The sequence below is a fragment of the Urocitellus parryii genome, chromosome 6 (genome assembly GCF_045843805.1).
Source record: "Urocitellus parryii isolate mUroPar1 chromosome 6, mUroPar1.hap1, whole genome shotgun sequence".
In the NCBI taxonomy this organism is placed as follows: Eukaryota; Metazoa; Chordata; class Mammalia; order Rodentia; family Sciuridae; genus Urocitellus; species Urocitellus parryii.
Window position 1 is genome coordinate 125,905,139 of NC_135536.1, and position 18,400 is coordinate 125,923,538.

Here is an 18,400-nt window from a genome sequence, read left to right on the forward strand (position 1 = left end):
CCCGGCCTGGGTCCCAGTCTCGAACACGGGGATGCCAACCAGAAAACAGGACCCCACGGCCTCAGCACAGGTGGGCACGCTCCAAGCAGCCACCAGGCACGCCTCCCTCGCCCGCCACCTCGTCCTGAAGAGTGCACACAAATGACAAGCAACCATGAGAACAAAGGCCCCGGGCCAGGGCTCTCCTCTCCCATGCCAGCTTCCTGTAGGCTGAGTAAAATCCTCAATGCTCAGGATACACTCTCCTGCATCCCCCATATACTCAGAGCTAATGGAGAATCGCACATCTGGGCGCTACGGCCACACACCCGGAGACCTTGCACGGGCCATCTAGGGAGGATAGATTGCCACAGGCCTCGCTTCCCGCACCCTGCACTCATCGCCAGGGGTCTGCCTGCTGCAACATTCCACTTCCGCCTTGTTCCTGTCCTCCACTCCACCCCGCTGCCCCCTGAGATAAGGTATGCTACACCCTCACCCACTGGTCCCATCAGGAAAGGGAGGGCCAGGGCTAGGCAACCTCGTGCCTACAGGCAACCTCGTGCCTCCAAGTCATCCCAACCTTTTAAAGGAGGGCGCTTGGACACCTCACACCGGTGCTGCCCCAACAGGCCTGGCTCTTTCCAGCACCTGACTCGGCTCAGCCAAGAATACCCAGCGGCCACACGCACATGGACGGGGCCACACCCAGCTGTGGGCATCGGCCAGCCTAGCAATTCGCCCAGGAGGAGGACAAGTATGGGAAGCCCCGGCGGCTATCCCTGGCCCCTGCCACCTCTGCCTCTGCCTCTGCCTCTGCCTCTGCCTCTGCCAACGTGTGCCGGACCTCAGTCACGATGAGCGAGACGGTAGTGGGTTTTCACTCATTTTGTTCAGCTTTTCCAAGGAATGTGATTGGAGGACTCATCATCGATCCAAGCACGCCGGAGGCACCAACCGCGTCCACGCCCCGGGTCGGGACGGGCCGGGGCCCGAACGAGCACAGTCACGGGGAAGGTATTTGCACACCAACCCTCATAGCCCCCAACAACTGGCTCGGCACGGGGGAGGTGGACAAGCCAAGCTTACCGTCTTCGCCACGCTCCGGCCTGGGTCCCAGTCGCGAACACGGGGATGCCAAACACCAAACAGGACCCCACGGCATCAGCAGAGGTGGGCCCGCTCCACTCAGCCACCAGGAACGCCTCCCTCGCCCGCCACCTCGTCCTGAAGAGTGTACACAAGTGACAAGCAACCATGAGAACAACGGCCCGGTGCCAGGGCTCTCCTGTCCGATGCCAGCTTCCTGTCGGCTGAGTATACTCCCCAAGCCTCACCATACACTGTCCTGCATCCCCAATCCACAGGGAGCGCATCCACAATCCCGCACCTGGGGGCTAGTTCCGCACAACGGGGAACCTGGGCGCGCCATCTTGGGAGGACAGTTTGCTACAGGCCTCGCTTTCCGCACCTTCTAGGCTTCACCAGGGGTATGCCTGCTGCAATTGTCCCCATCCGCCTTGTACCTGTCCTCCCCTTCACCCTCCACACTCCACCCCGCTGCCCGCTGCGAGAAGCTCTGCTACACCCTCACCCACTGGTCCTCTAACAAAGGGAGGGCCAGGGCTAGCCCTCTCCAGACAACCTCATGCCTCCAGGTCATCCCAACCTTTCAAATAGAGCGCCTGGACACCTCACACCTGTTGTTCCCCAGCAGACCTGGCTCTGCGGAGCATGCAGTTCCGCTCAGCCAAGAATACCCAGCGGCCCCTGGCACACGGACGGGGCCACAAACCCAGCTGTGGGCACCGGCCGCGCCTAGGACTTCGCCCAGGAGGAGGACAAGTATGGGAAGCCCCGGCAGCTATCCCTGGCCCCTACCACCTCTGCCTCTGCCTCTGCCTCTGCCTCTGCCAACGTGTGCTGGACCTCAGTCACGATGAGCGAGACGGTACTGGGTTTTCACTCATTTTGTTCAGCTTTTCCAAGGAATGTTATTGAAGGACTCATCATCGATCCAAGCACGCCGGAGGCACCAACCGCGTCCACGCCCGGGCCGGAACGGGCCGGGGCCCGAACGAGCACAGTCACGGGGAAGGTATTTGCACACCAACCCTCATAGCCCCCAACAACTGGCTCGGCACGGGGGAGGTGGACAAGCCAAGCTTACCGTCTTCGCCACGCTCCGGCCTGGGTCCCAGTCGCGAACACGGGGATGCCAAACACCAAACAGGACCCCACGGCATCAGCAGAGGTGGGCACGCTCCACTCAGCCACCAGGAACGCCTCCCTCGCCCGCCACCTCGTCCTGAAGAGTGTACACAAGTGACAAGCAACCATGAGAACAACGGCCCGGTGCCAGGGCTCTCCTGTCCGATGCCAGCTTCCTGTCGGCTGAGTATACTCCCCAAGCCTCACCATACACTGTCCTGCATCCCCAATCCACAGGGAGCGCATCCACAATCCCGCACCTGGGGGCTAGTTCCGCACAACGGGGAACCTGGGCGCGCCATCTTGGGAGGACAGTTTGCTACAGGCCTCGCTTTCCGCACCTTCTAGGCTTCACCAGGGGTATGCCTGCTGCAATTGTCCCCATCCGCCTTGTACCTGTCCTCCCCTTCACCCTCCACACTCCACCCCGCTGCCCGCTGCGAGAAGCTCTGCTACACCCTCACCCACTGGTCCTCTAACAAAGGGAGGGCCAGGGCTAGCCCTCTCCAGACAACCTCATGCCTCCAGGTCATCCCAACCTTTCAAATAGGGCGCCTGGACACCTCACACCTGTTGTTCCCCAGCAGGCCTGGCTCTGCGGAGCATGCGGTTCCGCTCAGCCAAGAATACCCAGCGGCCGCTTCCACACGGACGGGGCCACAAACCCAGCTGTGGGCACCGGCCGCGCCTAGGACTTCGCCCAGGAGGAGGACAAGTATGGGAAGCCCCGGCAGCTATCCCTGGCCCCTGCCACCTCTGCCTCTGCCTCTGCCTCTGCCAACGTGTGCCGGACCTCAGTCACGATGAGCGAGACGGTAGTGGGTTTTCACTCATTTTGTTCAGCTTTTCCAAGGAATGTTATTGGAGGACTCATCATCGATCCAAGCACGCTGGACACACCAGCGGCGTCCACGCCCCTGGCCGGGCCGGGGCCCGACCCAGCACATTTAGGGGGCGGTATGCCCACGCCAATTCCTGCCTATCGTCCAACAACTGGCTTGGCACCGTGGACGTGGACAAGCCAAGCTTACCGTCTTCGCCACGCCCCGGCCTGGGTCCCAGTCACGAACACGGGGATGCCAACCAGAAAACAGGACCCCACGGCCTCAGCACAGGTGGGCACGCTCCAAGCAGCCACCAGGCACGCCTCCCTCGCCCGCCACCTCGTCCTGAAGAGTGCACACAAATGACAAGCAACCATGAGAACAAAGGCCCCGGGCCAGGGCTCTCCTCTCCCATGCCAGCTTCCTGTAGGCTGAGTAAAATCCTCAATGCTCAGGATACACTCTCCTGCATCCCCCATATACTCAGAGCTAATGGAGAATCGCACATCTGGGCGCTACGGCCACACACCCGGAGATCTTGCGCGGGCCATCTAGGGAGGATAGATTGCCACAGGCCTCGCTTCCCGCACCCTGCACTCATCGCCAGGGGTCTGCCTGCTGCAACATTCCACTTCCGCCTTGTTCCTGTCCTCCACTCCACCCCGCTGCCCCCTGAGATAACGTATGCTACACCCTCACCCACTGGTCCCATCAGGAAAGGGAGGGCCAGGGCTAGGCAACCTCGTGCCTACAGGCAACCTCGTGCCTCCAACTCATCCCAACCTTTTAAAGGAGGGCGCTAGGACACCTCACACCGGTGCTGCCCCAACAGGCCTGACTCTTTCCAGCACCTGACTCGGCTCAGCCAAGAATACTAAGCGGCCACACGCACATGGACGGGGCCACGGCCCAGCTGTGGGCATCGGCCGGCCTAGGAATTCGCCCAGGAGGAGGACAAGTATGGGAAGCCCCGGCGGCTATCCCTGGCCCCTGCCACCTCTGCCTCTGCCAACGTGTGCCGGACCTCAGTCACGATGAGCGAGACGGTAGTGGGTTTTCACTCATTTTGTTCAGCTTTTCCAAGGAATGTTATTGGAGGACTCATCATCGATCCAAGCACGCCGGACGCACCAGCGGCGTCCACGCCCCTGGCCGGGCCGGGGCCCGACCCAGCACATTTAGGGGGCGGTATGCCCACGCCAATTCCTGCCTATCCTCCAACAACTGGCTTGGCACCGTGGACGTGGACAAGCCAAGCTTACCGTCTTCGCCACGCCCCGGCCTGGGTCCCAGTCTCGAACACGGGGATGCCAACCAGAAAACAGGACCCCACGGCCTCAGCACAGGTGGGCACGCTCCAAGCAGCCACCAGGCACGCCTCCCTCGCCCGCCACCTCGTCCTGAAGAGTGCACACAAATGACAAGCAACCATGAGAACAAAGGCCCCGGGCCAGGGCTCTCCTCTCCCATGCCAGCTTCCTGTAGGCTGAGTAAAATCCTCAATGCTCAGGATACACTCTCCTGCATCCCCCATATACTCAGAGCTAATGGAGAATCGCACATCTGGGCGCTACGGCCACACACCCGGAGACCTTGCACGGGCCATCTAGGGAGGATAGATTGCCACAGGCCTCGCTTCCCGCACCCTGCACTCATCGCCAGGGGTCTGCCTGCTGCAACATTCCACTTCCGCCTTGTTCCTGTCCTCCACTCCACCCCGCTGCCCCCTGAGATAAGGTATGCTACACCCTCACCCACTGGTCCCATCAGGAAAGGGAGGGCCAGGGCTAGGCAACCTCGTGCCTACAGGCAACCTCGTGCCTCCAAGTCATCCCAACCTTTTAAAGGAGGGCGCTTGGACACCTCACACCGGTGCTGCCCCAACAGGCCTGGCTCTTTCCAGCACCTGACTCGGCTCAGCCAAGAATACCCAGCGGCCACACGCACATGGACGGGGCCACGGCCCAGCTGTGGGCATCGGCCGGCCTAGCAATTCGCCCAGGAGGAGGACAAGTATGGGAAGCCCCGGCGGCTATCCCTGGCCCCTGCCACCTCTGCCTCTGCCTATGCCTCTGTCTCTGCCTCTGCCAACGTGTGCCGGACCTCAGTCACGATGAGCGAGACGGTAGTGGGTTTTCACTCATTTTGTTCAGCTTTTCCAAGGAATGTTATTGGAGGACTCATCATCGATCCAAGCACGCCGGAGGCACCAACCGCGTCCACGCCCCGGGCCGGGACGGGCCGGGGCCCGAACGAGCACAGTCACGGGGAAGGTATTTGCACACCAACCCTCATCGCCCCCAACAACTGGCTCGGCACGGGGGAGGTGGACAAGCCAAGCTTACCGTCTTCGCCACGCTCCGGCCTGGGTCCCAGTCGCGAACACGGGGATGCCAAACACCAAACAGGACCCCACGGCATCAGCAGAGGTGGGCACGCTCCACTCAGCCACCAGGAACGCCTCCCTCGCCCGCCACCGCGTCCTGAAGAGTGTACACAAGTGACAAGCAACCATGAGAACAACGGCCCGGTGCCAGGGCTCTCCTGTCCGATGCCAGCTTCCTGTCGGCTGAGTATACTCCCCAAGCCTCACCATACACTGTCCTGCATCCCCAATCCACAGGGAGCGCATCCACAATCCCGCACCTGGGGGCTAGTTCCGCACAACGGGGAACCTGGGCGCGCCATCTTGGGAGGACAGTTTGCTACAGGCCTCGCTTTCCGCACCTTCTAGGCTTCACCAGGGGTATGCCTGCTGCAATTGTCCCCATCCGCCTTGTACCTGTCCTCCCCTTCACCCTCCACACTCCACCCCGCTGCCCGCTGCGAGAAGCTCTGCTACACCCTCACCCACTGGTCCTCTAACAAAGGGAGGGCCAGGGCTAGCCCTCTCCAGACAACCTCATGCCTCCAGGTCATCCCAACCTTTCAAATAGGGCGCCTGGACACCTCACACCTGTTGTTCCCCAGCAGGCCTGGCTCTGCGGAGCATGCGGTTCCGCTCAGCCAAGAATACCCAGCGGCCGCTTCCACACGGACGGGGCCACAAACCCAGCTGTGGGCACCGGCCGCGCCTAGGACTTCGCCCAGGAGGAGGACAAGTATGGGAAGCCCCGGCAGCTATCCCTGGCCCCTGCCACCTCTGCCTCTGCCTCTGCCTCTGCCAACGTGTGCCGGACCTCAGTCACGATGAGCGAGACGGTAGTGGGTTTTCACTCATTTTGTTCAGCTTTTCCAAGGAATGTTATTGGAGGACTCATCATCGATCCAAGCACGCCGGACACACCAGCGGCGTCCACGCCCCTGGCCGGGCCGGGGCCCGACCCAGCACATTTAGGGGGCGGTATGCCCACGCCAATTCCTGCCTATCGTCCAACAACTGGCTTGGCACCGTGGACGTGGACAAGCCAAGCTTACCGTCTTCGCCACGCCCCGGCCTGGGTCCCAGTCACGAACACGGGGATGCCAACCAGAAAACAGGACCCCACGGCCTCAGCACAGGTGGGCACGCTCCAAGCAGCCACCAGGCACGCCTCCCTCGCCCGCCACCTCGTCCTGAAGAGTGCACACAAATGACAAGCAACCATGAGAACAAAGGCCCCGGGCCAGGGCTCTCCTCTCCCATGCCAGCTTCCTGTAGGCTGAGTAAAATCCTCAATGCTCAGGATACACTCTCCTGCATCCCCCATATACTCAGAGCTAATGGAGAATCGCACATCTGGGCGCTACGGCCACACACCCGGAGACCTTGCGCGGGCCATCTAGGGAGGATAGATTGCCACAGGCCTCGCTTCCCGCACCCTGCACTCATCGCCAGGGGTCTGCCTGCTGCAACATTCCACTTCCGCCTTGTTCCTGTCCTCCACTCCACCCCGCTGCCCCCTGAGATAACGTATGCTACACCCTCACCCACTGGTCCCATCAGGAAAGGGAGGGCCAGGGCTAGGCAACCTCGTGCCTACAGGCAACCTCGTGCCTCCAACTCATCCCAACCTTTTAAAGGAGGGCGCTTGGACACCTCACACCGGTGGTGCCCCAGCAGGCCTGGCTCTTTCCAGCACCTGACTCGGCTCAGCCAAGAATACCCAGCGGCCACACGCACATGGACGGGGCCACGGCCCAGCTGTGGGCATCGGCTGGCCTAGGAATGCGCCCAGGAGGAGGACAAGAATGGGAAGCCCCGGCGGCTATCCCTGGCCCCTGCCACCTCTGCCTCTGCCTCTGCCTCTGCCTCTGCCTCTGCCTCTGCCAACGTGTGCCGGACCTCAGTCACGATGAGCGAGACGGTAGTGGGTTTTCTCTCATTTTGTTCAGCTTTTCCAAGGAATGTTATTGGAGGACTCATCATCGATCCAAGCACGCCGGAGGCACCAACCGCGTCCACGCCCCGGGCCGGGACGGGCCGGGGCCCGAACGAGCACAGTCACGGGGAAGGTATTTGCACACCAACCCTCATCGCCCCCAACAACTGGCTCGGCACGGGGGAGGTGGACAAGCCAAGCTTACCGTCTTCGCCACGCTCCGGCCTGGGTCCCAGTCGCGAACACGGGGATGCCAAACACCAAACAGGACCCCACGGCATCAGCAGAGGTGGGCACGCTCCACTCAGCCACCAGGAACGCCTCCCTCGCCCGCCACCTCGTCCTGAAGAGTGTACACAAGTGACAAGCAACCATGAGAACAACGGCCCGGTGCCAGGGCTCTCCTGTCCGATGCCAGCTTCCTGTCGGCTGAGTATACTCCCCAAGCCTCACCATACACTGTCCTGCATCCCCAATCCACAGGGAGCGCATCCACAATCCCGCACCTGGGGGCTAGTTCCGCACAACGGGGAACCTGGGCGCGCCATCTTGGGAGGACAGTTTGCTACAGGCCTCGCATTCCGCACCTTCTAGGCTTCACCAGGGGTATGCCTGCTGCAATTGTCCCCATCCGCCTTGTACCTGTCCTCCCCTTCACCCTCCACACTCCACCCCGCTGCCCGCTGCGGGAAGCTCTGCTACACCCTCACCCACTGGTCCTCTAACAAAGGGAGGGCCAGGGCTAGCCCTCTCCAGACAACCTCATGCCTCCAGGTCATCCCAACCTTTCAAAAAGGGCGCCTGGACACCTCACACCTGTTGTTCCCCAGCAGGCCTGGCTCTGCGGAGCATGCGGTTCCGCTCAGCCAAGAATACCCAGCGGCCGCTTGCACAGGGACGGGGCCACAAACCCAGCTGTGGGCACCGGCCGCGCCTAGGACTTCGCCCAGGAGGAGGACAAGTATGGGAAGCCCCGGCAGCTATCCCTGGCCCCTGCCACCTCTGCCTCTGCCTCTGCCTCTGCCAACGTGTGCCGGACCTCAGTCACGATGAGCGAGACGGTAGTGGGTTTTCACTCATTTTGTTCAGCTTTTCCAAGGAATGTTATTGGAGGACTCATCATCGATCCAAGCACGCCGGAGGCACCAACCGCGTCCACGCCCCGGGCCGGGATGGGCCGGGGCCCGAACGAGCACAGTCACGGGGAAGGTATTTGCACACCAACCCTCATAGCCCCCAACAACTGGCTCGGCACGGGGGAGGTGGACAAGCCAAGCTTACCGTCTTCGCCACGCTCCGGCCTGGGTCCCAGTCGCGAACACGGGGATGCCAAACACCAAACAGGACCCCACGGCATCAGCAGAGGTGGGCACGCTCCACTCAGCCACCAGGAACGCCTCCCTCGCCCGCCACCTCGTCCTGAAGAGTGTACACAAGTGACAAGCAACCATGAGAACAACGGCCCGGTGCCAGGGCTCTCCTGTCCGATGCCAGCTTCCTGTCGGCTGAGTATACTCCCCAAGCCTCACCATACACTGTCCTGCATCCCCAATCCACAGGGAGCGCATCCACAATCCCGCACCTGGGGGCTAGTTCCGCACAACGGGGAACCTGGGCGCGCCATCTTGGGAGGACAGTTTGCTACAGGCCTCGCTTTCCGCACCTTCTAGGCTTCACCAGGGGTATGCCTGCTGCAATTGTCCCCATCCGCCTTGTACCTGTCCTCCCCTTCACCCTCCACACTCCACCCCGCTGCCCGCTGCGGGAAGCTCTGCTACACCCTCACCCACTGGTCCTCTAACAAAGGGAGGGCCAGGGCTAGCCCTCTCCAGACAACCTCATGCCTCCAGGTCATCCCAACCTTTCAAATAGGGCGCCTGGACACCTCACACCTGTTGTTCCCCAGCAGGCCTGGCTCTGCGGAGCATGCGGTTCCGCTCAGCCAAGAATACCCAGCGGCCCCTTGCACACGGATGGGGTCACAAACCCAGCTGTGGGCACCGGCCTCGCCTAGGACTTCGCCCAGGAGGAGGACAAGTATGGGAAGCCCCGGCAGCTATCCCTGGCCCCTGCCCCCTCTGCCTCTGCCTCTGCCTCTGCCTCTGCCAACGTGTGCCGGACCTCAGTCACGATGAGCGAGACGGTAGTGGGTTTTCACTCATTTTGTTCAGATTTTCCAAGGAATGTTATTGGAGGACTCATCATCAATCCAAGCACGCCGGACACACCAGCGGCGTCCACGCCCCTGGCCGGGCCGGGGCCCGACCCAGCACATTTAGGGGGCGGTATGCCCACGCCAATTCCTGCCTATCCTCCAACAACTGGCTTGGCACCGTGGAGGTGGACAAGCCAAGCTTACCGTCTTCGCCACGCCCCGGCCTGGGTCCCAGTCTCGAACACGGGGATGCCAACCAGAAAACAGGACCCCACGGCCTCAGCACAGGTGGGCACGCTCCAAGCAGCCACCAGGCACGCCTCCCTCGCCCGCCACCTCGTCCTGAAGAGTGCACACAAATGACAAGCAACCATGAGAACAAAGGCCCCGGGCCAGGGCTCTCCTCTCCCATGCCAGCTTCCTGTAGGCTGAGTAAAATCCTCAATGCTCAGGATACACTCTCCTGCATCCCCCATATACTCAGAGCTAATGGAGAATCGCACATCTGGGCGCTACGGCCACACACCCGGAGACCTTGCGCGGGCCATCTAGGGAGGATAGATTGCCACAGGCCTCGCTTCCCGCACCCTGCACTCATCGCCAGGGGTCTGCCTGCTGCAACATTCCACTTCCGCCTTGTTCCTGTCCTCCACTCCACCCCGCTGCCCCCTGAGATAACGTATGCTACACCCTCACCCACTGGTCCCATCAGGAAAGGGAGGGCCAGGGCTAGGCAACCTCGTGCCTACAGGCAACCTCGTGCCTCCAACTCATCCCAACCTTTTAAAGGAGGGCGCTAGGACACCTCACACCGGTGCTGCCCCAACAGGCCTGACTCTTTCCAGCACCTGACTCGGCTCAGCCAAGAATACTAAGCGGCCACACGCACATGGACGGGGCCACGGCCCAGCTGTGGGCATCGGCCGGCCTAGGAATTCGCCCAGGAGGAGGACAAGTATGGGAAGCCCCGGCGGCTATCCCTGGCCCCTGCCACCTCTGCCTCTGCCAACGTGTGCCGGACCTCAGTCACGATGAGCGAGACGGTAGTGGGTTTTCACTCATTTTGTTCAGCTTTTCCAAGGAATGTTATTGGAGGACTCATCATCGATCCAAGCACGCCGGAGGCACCAACCGCGTCCACGCCCCGGGCCGGGACGGGCCGGGGCCCGAACGAGCACAGTCACGGGGAAGGTATTTGCACACCAACCCTCATAGCCCCCAACAACTGGCTCGGCACGGGGGAGGTGGACAAGCCAAGCTTACCGTCTTCGCCACGCTCCGGCCTGGGTCCCAGTCGCGAACACGGGGATGCCAAACACCAAACAGGACCCCACGGCATCAGCAGAGGTGGGCACGCTCCACTCAGCCACCAGGAACGCCTCCCTCGCCCGCCACCGCGTCCTGAAGAGTGTACACAAGTGACAAGCAACCATGAGAACAACGGCCCGGTGCCAGGGCTCTCCTGTCCGATGCCAGCTTCCTGTCGGCTGAGTATACTCCCCAAGCCTCACCATACACTGTCCTGCATCCCCAATCCACAGGGAGCGCATCCACAATCCCGCACCTGGGGGCTAGTTCCGCACAACGGGGAACCTGGGCGCGCCATCTTGGGAGGACAGTTTGCTACAGGCCTCGCTTTCCGCACCTTCTAGGCTTCACCAGGGGTATGCCTGCTGCAATTGTCCCCATCCGCCTTGTACCTGTCCTCCCCTTCACCCTCCACACTCCACCCCGCTGCCCGCTGCGAGAAGCTCTGCTACACCCTCACCCACTGGTCCTCTAACAAAGGGAGGGCCAGGGCTAGCCCTCTCCAGACAACCTCATGCCTCCAGGTCATCCCAACCTTTCAAATAGAGCGCCTGGACACCTCACACCTGTTGTTCCCCAGCAGACCTGGCTCTGCGGAGCATGCAGTTCCGCTCAGCCAAGAATACCCAGCGGCCCCTTGCACACGGACGGGGCCACAAACCCAGCTGTGGGCACCGGCCGCGCCTAGGACTTCGCCCAGGAGGAGGACAAGTATGGGAAGCCCCGGCAGCTATCCCTGGCCCCTACCACCTCTGCCTCTGCCTCTGCCTCTGCCTCTGCCAACGTGTGCTGGACCTCAGTCACGATGAGCGAGACGGTAGTGGGTTTTCACTCATTTTGTTCAGCTTTTCCAAGGAATGTTATTGGAGGACTCATCATCGATCCAAGCACGCTGGACACACCAGCGGCGTCCACGCCCCTGGCCGGGCCGGGGCCCGACCCAGCACATTTAGGGGGCGGTATGCCCACGCCAATTCCTGCCTATCGTCCAACAACTGGCTTGGCACCGTGGACGTGGACAAGCCAAGCTTACCGTCTTCGCCACGCCCCGGCCTGGGTCCCAGTCACGAACACGGGGATGCCAACCAGAAAACAGGACCCCACGGCCTCAGCACAGGTGGGCACGCTCCAAGCAGCCACCAGGCACGCCTCCCTCGCCCGCCACCTCGTCCTGAAGAGTGCACACAAATGACAAGCAACCATGAGAACAAAGGCCCCGGGCCAGGGCTCTCCTCTCCCATGCCAGCTTCCTGTAGGCTGAGTAAAATCCTCAATGCTCAGGATACACTCTCCTGCATCCCCCATATACTCAGAGCTAATGGAGAATCGCACATCTGGGCGCTACGGCCACACACCCGGAGACCTTGCGCGGGCCATCTAGGGAGGATAGATTGCCACAGGCCTCGCTTCCCGCACCCTGCACTCATCGCCAGGGGTCTGCCTGCTGCAACATTCCACTTCCGCCTTGTTCCTGTCCTCCACTCCACCCCGCTGCCCCCTGAGATAACGTATGCTACACCCTCACCCACTGGTCCCATCAGGAAAGGGAGGGCCAGGGCTAGGCAACCTCGTGCCTACAGGCAACCTCGTGCCTCCAACTCATCCCAACCTTTTAAAGGAGGGCGCTTGGACACCTCACACCGGTGGTGCCCCAGCAGGCCTGGCTCTTTCCAGCACCTGACTCGGCTCAGCCAAGAATACCCAGCAGCCACACGCACATGGACGGGGCCACGGCCCAGCTGTGGGCATCGGCTGGCCTAGGAATGCGCCCAGGAGGAGGACAAGAATGGGAAGCCCCGGCGGCTATCCCTGGCCCCTGCCACCTCTGCCTCTGCCTCTGCCTCTGCCTCTGCCTCTGCCTCTGCCTCTGCCAACGTGTGCCGGACCTCAGTCACGATGAGCGAGACGGTAGTGGGTTTTCACTCATTTTGTTCAGCTTTTCCAAGGAATGTTATTGGAGGACTCATCATCGATCCAAGCACGCCGGAGGCACCAACCGCGTCCACGCCCCGGGCCGGGACGGGCCGGGGCCCGAACGAGCACAGTCACGGGGAAGGTATTTGCACACCAACCCTCATAGCCCCCAACAACTGGCTCGGCACGGGGGAGGTGGACAAGCCAAGCTTACCGTCTTCGCCACGCTCCGGCCTGGGTCCCAGTCGCGAACACGGGGATGCCAAACACCAAACAGGACCCCACGGCATCAGCAGAGGTGGGCACGCTCCACTCAGCCACCAGGAACGCCTCCCTCGCCCGCCACCTCGTCCTGAAGAGTGTACACAAGTGACAAGCAACCATGAGAACAACGGCCCTGTGCCAGGGCTCTCCTGTCCGATGCCAGCTTCGTGTCGGCTGAGTATACTCCCCAAGCCTCACCATACACTGTCCTGCATCCCCAATCCACAGGGAGCGCATCCACAATCCCGCACCTGGGGGCTAGTTCCGCACAACGGGGAACCTGGGCGCGCCATCTTGGGAGGACAGTTTGCTACAGGCCTCGCTTTCCGCACCTTCTAGGCTTCACCAGGGGTATGCCTGCTGCAATTGTCCCCATCCGCCTTGTACCTGTCCTCCCCTTCACCCTCCACACTCCACCCCGCTGCCCGCTGCGAGAAGCTCTGCTACACCCTCACCCACTGGTCCTCTAACAAAGGGAGGGCCAGGGCTAGCCCTCTCCAGACAACCTCATGCCTCCAGGTCATCCCAACCTTTCAAAAAGGGCGCCTGGACACCTCAAACCTGTTGTTCCCCAGCAGGCCTGGCTCTGCGGAGCATGCGGTTCCGCTCAGCCAAGAATACCCAGCGGCCCCTTGCACACGGACGGGGCCACAAACCCAGCTGTGGGCACCGGCCGCGCCTAGGACTTCGCCCAGGAGGAGGACAAGTATGGGAAGCCCCGGCAGCTATCCCTGGCCCCTGCCCCCTCTGCCTCTGCCTCTGCCTCTGCCTCTGCCAACGTGTGCCGGACCTCAGTCACGATGAGCGAGACGGTAGTGGGTTTTCACTCATTTTGTTCAGCTTTTCCAAGGAATGTTATTGGAGGACTCATCATCGATCCAAGCACGCCGGAGGCACCAACCGCGTCCACGCCCCGGGCCGGGACGGGCCGGGGCCCGAACGAGCACAGTCACGGGGAAGGTATTTGCACACCAACCCTCATAGCCCCCAACAACTGGCTCGGCACGGGGGAGGTGGACAAGCCAAGCTTACCGTCTTCGCCACGCTCCGGCCTGGGTCCCAGTCGCGAACACGGGGATGCCAAACACCAAACAGGACCCCACGGCATCAGCAGAGGTGGGCACGCTCCACTCAGCCACCAGGAACGCCTCCCTCGCCCGCCACCTCGTCCTGAAGAGTGTACACAAGTGACAAGCAACCATGAGAACAACGGCCCGGTGCCAGGGCTCTCCTGTCCGATGCCAGCTTCCTGTCGGCTGAGTATACTCCCCAAGCCTCACCATACACTGTCCTGCATCCCCAATCCACAGGGAGCGCATCCACAATCCCGCACCTGGGGGCTAGTTCCGCACAACGGGGAACCTGGGCGCGCCATCTTGGGAGGACAGTTTGCTACAGGCCTCGCTTTCCGCACCTTCTAGGCTTCACCAGGGGTATGCCTGCTGCAATTGTCCCCATCCGCCTTGTACCTGTCCTCCCCTTCACCCTCCACACTCCACCCCGCTGCCCCCTGCGAGAAGCTCTGCTACACCCTCACCCACTGGTCCTCTAACAAAGGGAGGGCCAGGGCTAGCCCTCTCCAGACAACCTCATGCCTCCAGGTCATCCCAACCTTTCAAAAAGGGCGCCTGGACACCTCACACCTGTTGTTCCCCAGCAGGCCTGGCTCTGCGGAGCATGCGGTTCCGCTCAGCCAAGAATACCCAGCGGCCGCTTCCACACGGACGGGGCCACAAACCCAGCTGTGGGCACCGGCCGCGCCTAGGACTTCGCCCAGGAGGAGGACAAGTATGGGAAGCCCCGGCAGCTATCCCTGGCCCCTGCCACCTCTGCCTCTGCCTCTGCCTCTGCCAACGTGTGCCGGACCTCAGTCACGATGAGCGAGACGGTAGTGGGTTTTCACTCATTTTGTTCAGCTTTTCCAAGGAATGTTATTGGAGGACTCATCATCGATCCAAGCACGCTGGACGCACCAACCGCGTCCACGCCCCGGGCCGGGACGGGCCGGGGCCCGAACGAGCACAGTCACGGGGAAGGTATTTGCACACCAACCCTCATAGCCCCCAACAACTGGCTCGGCACGGGGGAGGTGGACAAGCCAAGCTTACCGTCTTCGCCACGCTCCGGCCTGGGTCCCAGTCGCGAACACGGGGATGCCAAACACCAAACAGGACCCCACGGCATCAGCAGAGGTGGGCACGCTCCACTCAGCCACCAGGAACGCCTCCCTCGCCCGCCACCTCGTCCTGAAGAGTGTACACAAGTGACAAGCAACCATGAGAACAAAGGCCCCGGGCCAGAGCCCCTGGAAGTATAGGCATGCGTTACCACACCCAGCCATGGGTTGTACATTTTTATGCCTGGCAATTTATAGCATAAACTTCATAGTCAATATATATTTCTTGGATTGGAAAAGCAGCCTTGATACCACAAATCTATTTATGTACTATTATGAACAGATATACAAATTACAGCTTTGTAACATATTTATTAGATTAAAACCAAGTACCAATGGTGGGCACAGTTGCACACACCTGTAATCACAGCCACTTGCGAATTTGCAACAGGATTATTAAGTCTGTAACAGTCCAAGATTGTTAAGTTCTATAAAAGCTTGGAGAATTTGTCAATCTCCTGTCTCAAAATAAAATTAGACAATTAGAGATGTAGCTCAGTGGTAGAAAAACCCTGGGTTCAACTCCAACTACTAAAAAACAAAACAAAAACATATTTCAATGCTTCTCCTATTCATATCTACCCTAAAACTTTTTTTAAGTGATGAAAGGCTAGAGCACCTTTCACCATGTGATATGAGCTTTTACTCTTAGAACTTACAATTCTTATTCTTCATAATATTTTGTTAATTATCACACTTGTTTCTGAAGAAATAAATACATATATTAAAGTATACTACAAATATAAAAGAAAAACCTAAACTAGCCATTTGAAAAAAAAATGACAATAAATTTTTCAAAAAAAATAACACAGCCAGATGCAGAGGTACATGCCTATATTGTCAGTGACTTGGAAGGCTGGAAAAGTGTGATCACACATTGAAGGCCACCTTAGCAACTTAGCAAGACCTTGTCTCAAAATAAAAAAATAAAAAGGTCTGTGGTGTAGCTAATTGGTAGATAGCATTTCCTGGATTCAGTTCCAAGTAGAAGGAAGGAAGGCAGGCAGGCAGGCAGGCAAATGTTTCAGGTAATATGAAATATTTATAATCATGGCAAGAAACAAACTATTTGTTCTACTGATGCTAACTTCAACTTCATAAACAAATAGTGATTCTGTATATAAAATTCCAGTATATCATCACTGGACAATTAAACTTATTTCAGAACGATGAAGTGCTTCATGCATGATTCTTTGTCATTTAAAATCTTCATGGCTTTAAAAAAACTTATAAAACTTGATATATAATTTTCCAGATCAAAAAGTGTAAGAAAATAATAAATTCAAATCTTCATGATGAGAAGAATAGTAATAATCATCCATAATAACTAGAATCTGACCCAAGCGATCTGATGATAATCTTAATCATAAAGTCAATGCACTGTAACCAAATATTTTTAAGATAACCTTCAGCATACTTAGAGTACCCCAAAAGATATTTAATTATATAAAACTGCAAAAAATTCCCCAAATTTTATAATTATCATTCCTTGCAAAAATCTGATAATTTAGTAATTCAGGTGTAGTTCAACAAATAAAAAGTCACTTCATATAGATATTATCTGATAAGTCACAGACAAAATAAACACAAAACTCTGAAGATGAGGCAAATAACATGGTGTATGAATTTCAGGGTATGATGATTCAGCTACTTACCCCTATTTTCTGAAATGGAAGACCTCATTAAAGCCCTCCTCTTCTCTACCTCAGCAAAACAAAACAGGGAAGAAAAGTAGTCTCAGAAAATATTTTGCATAAAAATGACAAAACACTAAAATTGTTTCATAGTCAACATTTAATATAGGCATACAAAATTCTTCTCTTTATCCCACCTCTGGTTAGTCTTTTAGTACCTATAACAGTAGCTGAATGGATTTTAATTCAATTTCTCTTTTCCTCACTTATTAATAGTTCCTATATATATTCTATCTACAATTTCATTCAAATGAGGAAAATAAAATAAGCCATAGGTAACTGAATGTAATAAAAGTACATAAGACAGGATAGTAATATTTTGAGAGAAAGAAAAGGCAATCTTACACTTTTATTATGTTTTCATTAAGGATCCACCAATAGATCCAGGCTCTGAGAATCTTATTTGTCCTATTCGAGGGTTGCTCGTCTAGACCTCAGATTGACATCTGGAATGAGTCTCTCAGCATCCTCAGACAATTGTGCTCATCATTGATCCATACAAGCACCCTCCCAACAAATAAGCATTACCATAGCCAGGCTTTTATTTTTTATTTTTGTCATACATTACATGTACAAAAGACATTTTGTTTAACAGGTGAAAAATGGACCTCTAAAATATATAGCATACATATATGATGATGGATTGTTCTAACAAAATTAGGTGACATCTATTAGAAAACTTTAAAACACAATATTTTTAATACACTGAAATTTTAAGAAGTAGCACAAAAATTTAAAAATTGCACATTCTAGGAACTTGGGAGGCTGATGCAAGAGGCTCACAAGTTCAAACCAGCCTTATCAACTTAGCAAAGGTCTAAGTAACTCAGCTAGGAGACCCTATCTCTAAATAAATATTTTAAAAGGGCTGGGATGTACTCCTAGTTTCAATTCCTGGTACCAAAAACAAACAAATAAATAAATAAATAGCATGATTATACTACAGATATGAGAAGAAACATCTATGTTTTCATTGTTCCAGATATACAATAAATATATAGCACATTTAAATTTCACTATAAGATCACTTAAAACAAAACAAAATGGTGAAAAAAGTATGTCAGATATTCACCAAAATTATTCATGCTACTTCAAAAATAAATTTTCAAAGGGAAGAAACAATAATAATGATTCTTTAAACAATGAAGGAATACCCATGGGGAAAATTATTATCATAAAATTATTCTCCATCAAGCCTCTGAAATTGGGAACTCACAAGCCTTTAAGTTGTGACATTATTGGCCATAGTACATAAAAAATTTTTAAAAGTGCCACAGCAATTGCTCACCTCTCTTCCCTGAAGCACTCTAACATGTTATAAATTTTGACCTGCAGGAAAATATCATTAAGAAAACAAATCAGATCAAAAAATACAAGAAATTCATTAATAAAATAACAATAATGAATTTCATGGTAGTTATCATTAACAGTGGTTATTTGCAAACAAGTCAGACAATGTGAGGGGGAAAAAAAGAAGTGGGTCACATTAGATTGGGTAGAAAGAAGTGATGGAAGGCGAAAGAAGGAAAACGGGGGAATGGAAGGACAGCAGAATAAAATAGACATTATTTTTG

At 56.8% G+C, this 18,400-nt stretch overlaps 15 non-coding genes across 15 annotated transcripts; all 15 read right to left on the reverse strand.

Annotated features, from left to right (window-relative positions):
- Positions 1 to 822: 822 nt before the first annotated feature.
- Positions 823 to 916, reverse strand: LOC144255557 (small nucleolar RNA SNORD116). The gene has a single exon (XR_013343854.1). It is a non-coding gene; the product is annotated as a small nucleolar RNA SNORD116 (small nucleolar RNA).
- Positions 917 to 1,904: 988 nt separating this feature from the next.
- On the reverse strand, positions 1,905 to 1,998 carry LOC144255555 (small nucleolar RNA SNORD116). Its single transcript, XR_013343852.1, has one exon. It is a non-coding gene; the product is annotated as a small nucleolar RNA SNORD116 (small nucleolar RNA).
- A 981-nt stretch (positions 1,999 to 2,979) lies between these two features.
- Positions 2,980 to 3,073, reverse strand: LOC144255544 (small nucleolar RNA SNORD116). The gene has a single exon (XR_013343842.1). It is a non-coding gene; the product is annotated as a small nucleolar RNA SNORD116 (small nucleolar RNA).
- Positions 3,074 to 4,034: 961 nt separating this feature from the next.
- LOC144255545 (small nucleolar RNA SNORD116) lies at positions 4,035 to 4,128 on the reverse strand. The gene has a single exon (XR_013343843.1). It is a non-coding gene; the product is annotated as a small nucleolar RNA SNORD116 (small nucleolar RNA).
- Positions 4,129 to 5,113: 985 nt separating this feature from the next.
- LOC144255547 (small nucleolar RNA SNORD116) lies at positions 5,114 to 5,207 on the reverse strand. The gene has a single exon (XR_013343844.1). It is a non-coding gene; the product is annotated as a small nucleolar RNA SNORD116 (small nucleolar RNA).
- Positions 5,208 to 6,189: 982 nt separating this feature from the next.
- LOC144255548 (small nucleolar RNA SNORD116) lies at positions 6,190 to 6,283 on the reverse strand. Its single transcript, XR_013343845.1, has one exon. It is a non-coding gene; the product is annotated as a small nucleolar RNA SNORD116 (small nucleolar RNA).
- A 991-nt stretch (positions 6,284 to 7,274) lies between these two features.
- On the reverse strand, positions 7,275 to 7,368 carry LOC144255564 (small nucleolar RNA SNORD116). The gene has a single exon (XR_013343861.1). It is a non-coding gene; the product is annotated as a small nucleolar RNA SNORD116 (small nucleolar RNA).
- Positions 7,369 to 8,350: 982 nt separating this feature from the next.
- On the reverse strand, positions 8,351 to 8,444 carry LOC144255549 (small nucleolar RNA SNORD116). Its single transcript, XR_013343846.1, has one exon. It is a non-coding gene; the product is annotated as a small nucleolar RNA SNORD116 (small nucleolar RNA).
- A 988-nt stretch (positions 8,445 to 9,432) lies between these two features.
- LOC144255563 (small nucleolar RNA SNORD116) lies at positions 9,433 to 9,526 on the reverse strand. The gene has a single exon (XR_013343860.1). It is a non-coding gene; the product is annotated as a small nucleolar RNA SNORD116 (small nucleolar RNA).
- Positions 9,527 to 10,487: 961 nt separating this feature from the next.
- Positions 10,488 to 10,581, reverse strand: LOC144255550 (small nucleolar RNA SNORD116). Its single transcript, XR_013343847.1, has one exon. It is a non-coding gene; the product is annotated as a small nucleolar RNA SNORD116 (small nucleolar RNA).
- Positions 10,582 to 11,569: 988 nt separating this feature from the next.
- Positions 11,570 to 11,663, reverse strand: LOC144255551 (small nucleolar RNA SNORD116). The gene has a single exon (XR_013343848.1). It is a non-coding gene; the product is annotated as a small nucleolar RNA SNORD116 (small nucleolar RNA).
- A 997-nt stretch (positions 11,664 to 12,660) lies between these two features.
- Positions 12,661 to 12,754, reverse strand: LOC144255552 (small nucleolar RNA SNORD116). The gene has a single exon (XR_013343849.1). It is a non-coding gene; the product is annotated as a small nucleolar RNA SNORD116 (small nucleolar RNA).
- Positions 12,755 to 13,742: 988 nt separating this feature from the next.
- LOC144255553 (small nucleolar RNA SNORD116) lies at positions 13,743 to 13,836 on the reverse strand. Its single transcript, XR_013343850.1, has one exon. It is a non-coding gene; the product is annotated as a small nucleolar RNA SNORD116 (small nucleolar RNA).
- Positions 13,837 to 14,818: 982 nt separating this feature from the next.
- On the reverse strand, positions 14,819 to 14,912 carry LOC144255554 (small nucleolar RNA SNORD116). The gene has a single exon (XR_013343851.1). It is a non-coding gene; the product is annotated as a small nucleolar RNA SNORD116 (small nucleolar RNA).
- Positions 14,913 to 17,255: 2,343 nt separating this feature from the next.
- LOC113199058 (small nucleolar RNA SNORD109A) lies at positions 17,256 to 17,322 on the reverse strand. The gene has a single exon (XR_003302924.1). It is a non-coding gene; the product is annotated as a small nucleolar RNA SNORD109A (small nucleolar RNA).
- Positions 17,323 to 18,400: the final 1,078 nt, after the last annotated feature.